This window comes from Nuphar pumila, chromosome 10 (genome assembly GCF_984573655.1).
Source record: "Nuphar pumila chromosome 10, dmNupPumi1.hap1.1, whole genome shotgun sequence".
Taxonomy (NCBI): domain Eukaryota; kingdom Viridiplantae; phylum Streptophyta; class Magnoliopsida; order Nymphaeales; family Nymphaeaceae; genus Nuphar; species Nuphar pumila.
Window position 1 is genome coordinate 72,733,596 of NC_143258.1, and position 13,387 is coordinate 72,746,982.

Sequence of the window (13,387 nt, forward strand, 5' to 3'; positions counted from 1 at the left end):
CTAGTTATGACACTAGATTTGAAAATTCCGACCAGTTATAGATACTGGATTTGAAAATCCCGACCAGTTATAAAACTGGAGTTGAAAATCCCGACTAGTTATAAAACTGGATTTGAAAATCCTGACCAGTTATAAAACTGGATTTAAAAATCCTGACTAGTTATAGAAACTGGATTTGAAAATCCTGACCAGTTATAGAAACTGGATTTAAAAATCCCGAACAGTTATAAAAACTAGATTTAAAAATCCCGATCAGTTATAGAAACTGGATTTGAAAATCCCGACCAGTTATAGAAATTGGATTTGAAAATCCCGACCAGTTATAGAAACTAGATTTGAAAATCTCGACCAGTTATAAAACTGGATTTGAAAATCCCGACCAGTTATAGAAACTGGATTTGAAAATCCCGACCAGTTATAAAAACTGGATTTGAAAATCCCGACCAGTTATAGAAACTGGATTTCAAAATCCCGACCAGTTATAAAAACTAAATTTGAAAATCCCGACCAGTTATAACACTGAATTTGAAAATCCCGACCAGTTATAAAAACTGGATTTGAAAATCCCGACCAGTTATAGAAACTGGATTTGAAAATCCTCACCAGTTATAGAAACTGAATTTGAAAATCCCGACGAGTTATAAAAACTGGATATGAAAATTCGACCAGTTATAAAACTAGATTTGAAAATCCCGACCAGTTATAGAAACTGAATTTGAAAATCCCGATCAGTTATAACACTGGATTTGAAAATCCCGACGAATTATAAAACTAGATTTGAAAATCCCGACCAGTTATAGAAAATGGATTTGAAAATCCCGATCAGTTATAAAACTGGATTTTAAAATCCCGACGAGTTATAAAACTGGATTTAAAAATCCCGACCAGTTATAGAAACTGGATTTGAAAATCCCGACCAGTTATAGAACTGGATTTGAAAATACCGACTAGTAATAGAAACGTGATTTCAAAATCCCGACCAGTTACAGAAACTGGATTTGAAAATCCCGACCAGTTATAAAAACTGGATTTGAAAATCCCGACCAGTTATAGAAACTGGATTTGAATATCCTGACCAGTTATAAAAACTGAATTTGAAAATCCCGACCAGTTATAAAAACTGGATTTGAAAATCCCGACCAGTTATAAAACTGGATTTGAAAATCCCGACCAGTTATAAAACTGGATTTAAAAATCCTGACCAGTTATAGAAACTCGATTTGAAAATCCCGACCAGTTATAGAAACTGGATTTGAAAATCCCTTCCAGTTATAGAAACTGGATTTGAAAATCCCGACCAGTTATAGAAACTAGATTTGAAAATCCCGACCAGTTATAAAACTGGATTTGAAAATCCCGACTAGTTATAGAAACTGGATTTGAACATCCCGACCAGTTATAAAAACTAGATTTGAAAATCCTGACCAGTTATAGAAACTGGATTTGAAAATCCCGACCAGTTATAGAAACTGAATTTGAAAATCCCGACCAGTTATAGAAACTGGATTTGAAAATCCCGACCAGTTATAGAAACTTGATTTGAAATTCCTGACCAATTATAGAAACTGGATTTGAAAATCCTGATCAGTTATAACACTGGATTTGAAAATCCCGACCAGTTATAGAAATTGGATTTCAAAATCCCGACCAGTTATAGAAACTGGATTTGAAAATCCCGACCAGTTATAACACTGAATTTGAAAATCCCGACCGGTTATAAAAACTGGATTTGAAAATCCCGACCAGTTATAAAACTGGATTTAAAATCCAGACCAGTTATAGAAACTGGATTTGAAAATCCTGATAAGTTATAACACTGGATTTGAAAATCCCGACCAATTATAAAACTAGATTTGAAAATCCCCACCAGTTATAGAAAATAGATTTGAAAATCCCGACCAGTTATAAAACTGGATTTAAAAATCCCGACCAGTTATAAAACTAGATTTAAAAATCCCGACCAGTTATAGAAACTGGATTTCAAAATCCCGACCAGTTATAAAAACTGGATTTGAAAATCCCGACCTGTTATAACACTGAATTTGAAAATACCGACCGGTTATAAAAACTGGATTTGAAAATCCCGACCAGTTATAGAAACTTGATTTGAAAATCCTGACCAGTTATAGAAACTGGATTTGAAAATCCCGACCAGTTATAAAAACTGCATTTGAAAATCCCGACCACTTATAGAAACTGGATTTGAAAATCCTGATCAGTTATAACACTGAATTTGAAAATCCCGACTAATTATAAAACTAGATTTGAAAATCCTGACCTGTTATAGAAACTGGATTTGAAAATCCCGACCAGTTATAAATCTGGATTTGAAAATCCCGACCAGTTATAGAAACTAGATTTGAAAATCCTGATCAGTTATAACACTAGATTTGAAAATCCTGATCAATTATAAAACTGGATTTGAAAATCCCGACCAGTTATAGAAACTGAATTTGAAAATCCTGATCAGTTATAACACTGGATTTGAAAATCCCGACCAATTATCAAAAACTAGATTTGAAAATCCCGACCAGTTATAGAAATTGGATTTGAAAATCCCGATCAGTTATAAAACTGGATTTGAAAATCCCGACCAGTTATAAAATTGGATTTAAAAATCCCGACCAGTTATAGAAACTGGATTTGAAAATCCCGACCAGTTATAAAACTGGATTTGAAAATCCCGACCAGTTATAAATCTGGATTTGAAAATCCCAACCAGTTATAAAACTAGATTTAAAAATCCCGACCAGTTATAGAAATTGAATTTGAAAATCCTTACCAGTTATAAAACTAGATTTGAAAATCCCGACCAGTTATAGAAACTGGATTTGAAAATCTTGACTAGTTATAAAACTGGATTTGAAAATCCCGAGCAGTTATAGAAATTGGACTTGAAAATCCCGACCAGTTATGACACTAGATTTGGAAATCCCGACCAGTTATAGAAACTGGATTTGAAAATCCCGACCAGTTATAGAAACTGGATTTGAAAATCCCGACCTGTTATAGAAACTGGATTTGAAAATCCCGACCAGTTATAGAAACTGGATTTTAAAATCCTGACCAGTTGTAAAACTGAATTTTGAAAATCCCGACCAGTTACAAAAACAGGATTTGAAAATCTTGACTAGTTATAAAACTGGATTTGAAAATCCCGACCAGTTATAGAAACTGGATTTGAAAATCCTGATCAGTTATAACACTAGGTTTGAAAATTTCGACCAATTATAAAACTCGATTTGAAAATCCCGACCAGTTATAGAAACTGGATTTGAAAATCCCGACTAGTTATAAAACTGGATTTGAAAATCCCAACCAGTTATAAAACTGGATTTAAAAATCCCGACCAGTTATACAAACTGGATTTAAAAATCCCGACTAGTTATAAAACTGGATTTGAAAATCCCGACCAGTTATAGAAACTGGATTTGAAAATCCCGACCAGTTATGACACTAGATTTCAAAATCCCGACAAGTTATAGAAACTGGATTTGAAAATCCCGACCAGTTATAAAAACTGGATTTGAAAATTCCGACCAGTTATAGAAACTGGATTTTAAAATCCTGACCAGTTATAGAAACTGGATTTTAAAATCCCGACCAGTTATAGAAACTGGATTTGAAAATCCTGACCAGTTATAGAAACTAGATTTGAAAATCCCGACCAGTTATAGAAACTAGATTTGAAAATCCCGACCAGTTATAAAACTGGATTTGAAAATCCCGACCAGTTATAGAAACTGGATTTGAAAATCCCGACCAGTTATAAAAACTGAATTTGAAAATCCAGACCAGTTATAGAAACATGATTTCAAAATCCCGACCAGTTATAGAAACTGGATTTGAAAATCCCGACCAGTTATAACACTGAATTTGAAAATCCCGACCAGTTATAAAAACTGGATTTGAAAATCCCGACCAGTTATAGAAACTGGATTTAAAAATCCTGACCAGTTATAGAAACTGAATTTGAAAATCCCGACCAGTTATAAAAACTGGATTTGAAAATCCCGACCAGTTATAAAACTGGATTTGAAAATCCCGACGAGTTATAAAAACTGAATTTGAAAATCCCGACCAGTTGTAAAAACTGAATTTTGAAAATCCCGACCAGTTACAAAAATTGGATTTGAAAATCCCGACCAGTTATAAAAACTGGATTTGAAAATCCCGACCAGTTATAGAAACTCGATTTGAAAATCCCGACCTGTTATAGAAACTGGATTTGAAAATCCCGACCAGTTATAGAAACTAGATTTGAAAATCCCGACCAGTTATAAAACTGGATTTGAAAATCTCGACCAGTTATAGAAACTTGATTTGAAAATCCTGACCAGTTATAGAAACTGGATTCGAAAATCCCGACCAGTTATAAAAACTGGATTTGAAAATCCCGACCAGTTATAAAACTGGATTTGAAAATCCCGACGAGTTATAGAAACTGAATTTGAAAATCCTGATCAGTTATAACACTGGATTTGAAAATCCTGACCAATTATAAAACTAGACTTGAAAATCCCGACCAGTTATAGAAAATGGATTTGAAAATCCCGACCAGTTATAAAACTGGATTTGAAAATCCCGTCCAGTTATAAAACTGGATTTAAAAATCTCGACCAGTTATAGAAACTGGATTTAAAAATTCCGACTAGTTATGACACTAGATTTGAAAATTCCGACCAGTTATAGATACTGGATTTGAAAATCCCGACCAGTTATAAAACTGGAGTTGAAAATCCCGACTAGTTATAAAACTGGATTTGAAAATCCCGACCAGTTATAAAACTGGATTTAAAAATCCTGACCAGTTATAGAAACTGGATTTGAAAATTCTGACCAGTTATAGAAACTGGATTTAAAAATCCCGAACAGTTATAAAAACTAGATTTGAAAATCCCGACCAGTTATAGAAACTGGATTTGAAAATCCCGACCAGTTATAGAAACTGGATTTGAAAATCCCGACCAGTTATAGAAAATAGATTTGAAAATCCCGACCAGTTATAAAACTGGATTTGAAAATCCCGACCAGTTATAGAATCTGGATTTGAAAATCCCGACCAGTTATAAAAACTGGATTTGAAAATCCCGACCAGTTATAGAAACATGATTTCAAAATCCCGACCAGTTATAGAAACTGGATTTGAAAATCCCGGCCAGTTATAACACTGAATTTGAAAATCCCGACCAGTTATAAAAACTGGATTTGAAAATCCCGACCAGTTATAGAAACTGGATTTAAAAATCCTCACCAGTTATAGAAACTGAATTTGAAAATTCCGACCAGTTATAAAAACTGGATTTGAAAATCCCGACCAGTTATAAAACTGGATTTGAAAATCCCGATGAGTTATAGAAACTCAATTTGAAAATCCCGACCAGTTGTAAAAACTGAATTTTGAAAATCCCGACCAGTTACAAAAACTGGATTTGAAAATCCCGACCAGTTATAAAAACTGGATTTGAAAATCCCGACCAGTTATAGAAACTCGATTTGAAAATCCCGACAAGTTATAGAAACTGAATTTGAAAATCCCGACCAGTTATAGAAACTAGATTTGAAAATCCCGACCAGTTATAAAACTGGATTTGAAAATCCCGACCAGTTATAGAAACTTGATTTGAAAATCCTGTCCAGTTATAGAAACTGGATTCGAAAATCCCGACCAGTTATAAAAACTGGATTTGAAAATCCCGACCAGTTATAAAACTGGATTTGAAAATCCCGATGAGTTATAGAAACTGAATTTGAAAATCCTGATCAGTTATAACACTGGATTTGAAAATCCCGACCAATTATAAAACTAGATTTAAAAATCCCGACCTGTTTTAGAAAATGGATTTGAAAATCCCGACCAGTTATAAAACTGGATTTGAAAATCCCGTCCAGTTATAAAACTGGATTTAAAAATCTCGACCAGTTATAGAAACTGGATTTAAAAATTCCGACTAGTTATGACACTAGATTTGAAAATTCCGACCAGTTATAGATACTGGATTTGAAAATCCCGACCAGTTATAAAACTGGAGTTGAAAATCCCGACTAGTTATAAAACTGGATTTGAAAATCCCGACCAGTTATAAAACTGGATTTAAAAATCCTGACCAGTTATAGAAACTGGATTTGAAAATCCTGACCAGTTATAGAAAGTGGATTTAAAAATCCCGAACAGTTATAAAAACTAGATTTAAAAATCCCGACCAGTTATAGAAACTGGATTTGAAAATCCCGACCAGTTATAGAAACTGGATTTGAAAATCCCGACAAGTTATAGAAACTAGATTTGAAAATCTCGACCAGTTATAAAAACTGGATTTGAAAATCCCGACCAGTTATAGAAACTGGATTTAAAAATCCTCACCAGTTATAGAAACTGAATTTGAAAATCCCGACCAGTTATAAAAACTGGATTTGAAAATCCCGACCAGTTATAAAACTAGATTTGAAAATCCCGACGAGTTATAGAAACTGAATTTGAAAATCCCGACCAGTTGTAAAAACTGAATTTTGAAAATCCCGACCAGTTACAAAAACTGGATTTGAAAATCCCGACCAGTTATAAAAACTGGATTTGAAAATCCCGACCAGTTATAGAAACTCGATTTGAAAATCCTGACTAGTTATAGAAACTGAATTTGAAAATCCCGACCAGTTATAGAAACTAGATTTGAAAATCCCGACCAGTTATAAAACTGGATTTGAAAATCCCGACCAGTTATAGAAACTTGATTTGAAAATCCTGACCAGTTATAGAAACTGGATTCGAAAATCCCGACCAGTTATAAAAACTGGATTTGAAAATCCCGACCAGTTATAAAACTGGATTTGAAAATCCCGACGAGTTATAGAAACTGAATTTGAAAATCCTGATCAGTTATAACACTGGATTTGAAAATCCCGACCAATTATAAAACTAGATTTGAAAATCCCGACCTGTTATAGAAAATGGATTTGAAAATCCCGACCAGTTATAAAACTGGATTTGAAAATCCCGTCCAGTTATAAAACAGGATTTAAAAATCTCGACCAGTTATAGAAACTGGATTTAAAAATTCCGACTAGTTATGACACTAGATTTGAAAATTCCGACCAGTTATAGATACTGGATTTGAAAATCCCGACCAGTTATAAAACTGGAGTTGAAAATCCCGACTAGTTATAAAACTGGATTTGAAAATCCCGACCAATTATAAAACTGGATTTAAAAATCCTGACCAGTTATAGAAACTGGATTTGAAAATCCTGACCAGTTATAGAAACTGGATTTAAAAATCCCGAACAGTTATAAAAACTAGATTTAAAAATCCCGACCAGTTATAGAAACTGGATTTGAAAATCCCGACCAGTTATAGAAACTGGATTTGAAAATCCCGACCAGTTATAGAAACTAGATTTGAAAATCTCGACCAGTTATAAAACTGGATTTGAAAATCCCGACCAGTTATAGAAACTCGATTTGAAAATCCCGACAAGTTATAGAAACTGAATTTGAAAATCCTGACCAGTTATAGAAACTAGATTTGAAAATCCCGACCAGTTATAAAACTGGATTTGAAAATCCCGACCAGTTATAGAAACTTGATTTGAAAATCCTGTCCAGTTATAGAAACTGGATTCGAAAATCCTGACCAGTTATAAAAACTGGATTTGAAAATCCCGACCAGTTATAAAACTGGATTTGAAAATCCCGACGAGTTATAGAAACTGAATTTGAAAATCCTGATCAGTTATAACACTGGATTTGAAAATCCCGACCAATTATAAAACTAGACTTGAAAATCCCGACCAGTTATAGAAAATGGATTTGAAAATCCCGACCAGTTATAAAACTGGATTTGAAAATCCCGTCCAGTTATAAAACTGGATTTAAAAATCTCGACCAGTTATAGAAACTGGATTTAAAAATTCCGACGAGTTATAAAACTGGATTTGAAAATCCCGACCAGTTATAGAAACTGGATTTGAAAATCCCGACCAGTTATAAAACTGGAGTTGAAAATCCCGACTAGTTATAAAACTGGATTTGAAAATCCCGACCAGTTATAAAACTGGATTTAAAAATCCTGACCAGTTATAGAAACTGGATTTGAAAATCCTGACCAGTTATAGAAAGTGGATTTAAAAATCCCGAACAGTTATAAAAACTAGATTTAAAAATCCCGACCAGTTATAGAAACTGGATTTGAAAATCCCGACCAGTTATAGAAACTGGATTTGAAAATCCCGACAAGTTATAGAAACTAGATTTGAAAATCTCGACCAGTTATAAAAACTGGATTTGAAAATCCCGACCAGTTATAGAAACTGGATTTAAAAATCCTCACCAGTTATAGAAACTGAATTTGAAAATCCCGACCAGTTATAAAAACTGGATTTGAAAATCCCGACCAGTTATAAAACTAGATTTGAAAATCCCGACGAGTTATAGAAACTGAATTTGAAAATCCCGACCAGTTGTAAAAACTGAATTTTGAAAATCCCGACCAGTTACAAAAACTGGATTTGAAAATCCCGACCAGTTATAAAAACTGGATTTGAAAATCCCGACCAGTTATAGAAACTCGATTTGAAAATCCTGACTAGTTATAGAAACTGAATTTGAAAATCCCGACCAGTTATAGAAACTAGATTTGAAAATCCCGACCAGTTATAAAACTGGATTTGAAAATCCCGACCAGTTATAGAAACTTGATTTGAAAATCCTGACCAGTTATAGAAACTGGATTCGAAAATCCCGACCAGTTATAAAAACTGGATTTGAAAATCCCGACCAGTTATAAAACTGGATTTGAAAATCCCGACGAGTTATAGAAACTGAATTTGAAAATCCTGATCAGTTATAACACTGGATTTGAAAATCCCGACCAATTATAAAACTAGATTTGAAAATCCCGACCTGTTATAGAAAATGGATTTGAAAATCCCGACCAGTTATAAAACTGGATTTGAAAATCCCGTCCAGTTATAAAACAGGATTTAAAAATCTCGACCAGTTATAGAAACTGGATTTAAAAATTCCGACTAGTTATGACACTAGATTTGAAAATTCCGACCAGTTATAGATACTGGATTTGAAAATCCCGACCAGTTATAAAACTGGAGTTGAAAATCCCGACTAGTTATAAAACTGGATTTGAAAATCCCGACCAATTATAAAACTGGATTTAAAAATCCTGACCAGTTATAGAAACTGGATTTGAAAATCCTGACCAGTTATAGAAACTGGATTTAAAAATCCCGAACAGTTATAAAAACTAGATTTAAAAATCCCGACCAGTTATAGAAACTGGATTTGAAAATCCCGACCAGTTATAGAAACTGGATTTGAAAATCCCGACCAGTTATAGAAACTAGATTTGAAAATCTCGACCAGTTATAAAACTGGATTTGAAAATCCCGACCAGTTATAGAAACTCGATTTGAAAATCCCGACAAGTTATAGAAACTGAATTTGAAAATCCTGACCAGTTATAGAAACTAGATTTGAAAATCCCGACCAGTTATAAAACTGGATTTGAAAATCCCGACCAGTTATAGAAACTTGATTTGAAAATCCTGTCCAGTTATAGAAACTGGATTCGAAAATCCTGACCAGTTATAAAAACTGGATTTGAAAATCCCGACCAGTTATAAAACTGGATTTGAAAATCCCGACGAGTTATAGAAACTGAATTTGAAAATCCTGATCAGTTATAACACTGGATTTGAAAATCCCGACCAATTATAAAACTAGACTTGAAAATCCCGACCAGTTATAGAAAATGGATTTGAAAATCCCGACCAGTTATAAAACTGGATTTGAAAATCCCGTCCAGTTATAAAACTGGATTTAAAAATCTCGACCAGTTATAGAAACTGGATTTAAAAATTCCGACGAGTTATAAAACTGGATTTGAAAATCCCGACCAGTTATAGAAACTGGATTTGAAAATCCCGACCAGTTATAAAACTGGAGTTGAAAATCCCGACTAGTTATAAAACTGGATTTGAAAATCCCGACCAGTTATAAAACTGGATTTAAAAATCCTGACCAGTTATAGAAACTGGATTTGAAAATCCTGACCAGTTATAGAAAGTGGATTTAAAAATCCCGAACAGTTATAAAAACTAGATTTAAAAATCCCGACCAGTTATAGAAACTGGATTTGAAAATCCCGACCAGTTATAGAAACTGGATTTGAAAATCCCGACAAGTTATAGAAACTAGATTTGAAAATCTCGACCAGTTATAAAAACTGGATTTGAAAATCCCGACCAGTTATAGAAACTGGATTTAAAAATCCTCACCAGTTATAGAAACTGAATTTGAAAATCCCGACCAGTTATAAAAACTGGATTTGAAAATCCCGACCAGTTATAAAACTAGATTTGAAAATCCCGACGAGTTATAGAAACTGAATTTGAAAATCCCGACCAGTTGTAAAAACTGAATTTTGAAAATCCCGACCAGTTACAAAAACTGGATTTGAAAATCCCGACCAGTTATAAAAACTGGATTTGAAAATCCCGACCAGTTATAGAAACTCGATTTGAAAATCCTGACTAGTTATAGAAACTGAATTTGAAAATCCCGACCAGTTATAGAAACTAGATTTGAAAATCCCGACCAGTTATAAAACTGGATTTGAAAATCCCGACCAGTTATAGAAACTTGATTTGAAAATCCTGACCAGTTATAGAAACTGGATTCGAAAATCCCGACCAGTTATAAAAACTGGATTTGAAAATCCCGACCAGTTATAAAACTGGATTTGAAAATCCCGACGAGTTATAGAAACTGAATTTGAAAATCCTGATCAGTTATAACACTGGATTTGAAAATCCCGACCAATTATAAAACTAGATTTGAAAATCCCGACCTGTTATAGAAAATGGATTTGAAAATCCCGACCAGTTATAAAACTGGATTTGAAAATCCCGTCCAGTTATAAAACAGGATTTAAAAATCTCGACCAGTTATAGAAACTGGATTTAAAAATTCCGACTAGTTATGACACTAGATTTGAAAATTCCGACCAGTTATAGATACTGGATTTGAAAATCCCGACCAGTTATAAAACTGGAGTTGAAAATCCCGACTAGTTATAAAACTGGATTTGAAAATCCCGACCAATTATAAAACTGGATTTAAAAATCCTGACCAGTTATAGAAACTGGATTTGAAAATCCTGACCAGTTATAGAAACTGGATTTAAAAATCCCGAACAGTTATAAAAACTAGATTTAAAAATCCCGACCAGTTATAGAAACTGGATTTGAAAATCCCGACCAGTTATAGAAACTGGATTTGAAAATCCCGACCAGTTATAGAAACTAGATTTGAAAATCTCGACCAGTTATAAAACTGGATTTGAAAATCCCGACCAGTTATAGAAACTCGATTTGAAAATCCCGACAAGTTATAGAAACTGAATTTGAAAATCCTGACCAGTTATAGAAACTAGATTTGAAAATCCCGACCAGTTATAAAACTGGATTTGAAAATCCCGACCAGTTATAGAAACTTGATTTGAAAATCCTGTCCAGTTATAGAAACTGGATTCGAAAATCCTGACCAGTTATAAAAACTGGATTTGAAAATCCCGACCAGTTATAAAACTGGATTTGAAAATCCCGACGAGTTATAGAAACTGAATTTGAAAATCCTGATCAGTTATAACACTGGATTTGAAAATCCCGACCAATTATAAAACTAGACTTGAAAATCCCGAACAGTTATAGAAAATGGATTTGAAAATCCCGACCAGTTATAAAACTGGATTTGAAAATCCCGTCCAGTTATAAAACTGGATTTAAAAATCTCGACCAGTTATAGAAACTGGATTTAAAAATTCCGACTAGTTACGACACTAGATTTGAAAATTCCGACCAGTTATAGATACTGGATTTGAAAATCCCGACCAGTTATAAAACTGGAGTTGAAAATCCCGACTAGTTATAAAACTGGATTTGAAAATCCCGACCAGTTATAAAACTGGATTTAAAAATCCTGACCAGTTATAGAAACTGGATTTGAAAATCCTGACCAGTTATAGAAACTGGATTTAAAAATCCGGAACAGTTATAAAAACTAGATTTAAAAATCCCGATCAGTTATAGAAACTGGATTTGAAAATCCCGACCAGTTATAGAAATTGGATTTGAAAATCCCGACCAGTTATAGAAACTAGATTTGAAAATCTCGACCAGTTATAAAACTGGATTTGAAAATCCCGACCAGTTATAGAAACTGGATTTGAAAATCCCGACCAGTTATAAAAACTGGATTTGAAAATCCCGACCAGTTATAGAAACTGGATTTCAAAATCCCGACCAGTTATAAAAACTAAATTTGAAAATCCCGACCAGTTATAACACTGAATTTGAAAATCCCGACCAGTTATAAAAACTGGATTTGAAAATCCCGACCAGTTATAGAAACTGGATTTGAAAATCCTCACCAGTTATAGAAACTGAATTTGAAAATCCCGACGAGTTATAAAAACTGGATATGAAAATTCGACCAGTTATAAAACTAGATTTGAAAATCCCGACCAGTTATAGAAACTGAATTTGAAAATCCCGATCAGTTATAACACTGGATTTGAAAATCCCGACGAATTATAAAACTAGATTTGAAAATCCCGACCAGTTATAGAAAATGGATTTGAAAATCCCGATCAGTTATAAAACTGGATTTTAAAATCCCGACGAGTTATAAAACTGGATTTAAAAATCCCGACCAGTTATAGAAACTGGATTTGAAAATCCCGACCAGTTATAAAACTAGATTTGAAAATACCGACTAGTAATAGAAACGTGATTTCAAAATCCCGACCAGTTACAGAAACTGGATTTGAAAATCCCGACCAGTTATAAAAATTGGATTTGAAAATCCCGACCATTTATAGAAACTGGATTTGAATATCCTGACCAGTTATAAAAACTGAATTTGAAAATCCCGACCAGTTATAAAAACTGGATTTGAAAATCCCGACCAGTTATAAAACTGGATTTGAAAATCCCGACCAGTTATAAAACTGGATTTAAAAATCCTGACCAGTTATAGAAACTGGATTTGAAAATCCCGACCAGTTATAGAAACTGGATTTGAAAATCCCTTCCAGTTATAGAAACTGGATTTGAAAATCCCGACCAGTTATAGAAACTAGATTTGAAAATCCCGACCAGTTATAAAACTGGATTTGAATATCCCGACTAGTTATAGAAACTGGATTTGAACATCCCGACCAGTTATAAAAACTGGATTTGAAAATCCCGACCAGTTATAGAAACTGGATTTGAAAATCCCGACCAGTTATAGAAACTGAATTTGAAAATCCCGACCAGTTATAGAAACTGGATTTGAAAATCCCGACCAGTTATAGAAACTTGATTTGAAATT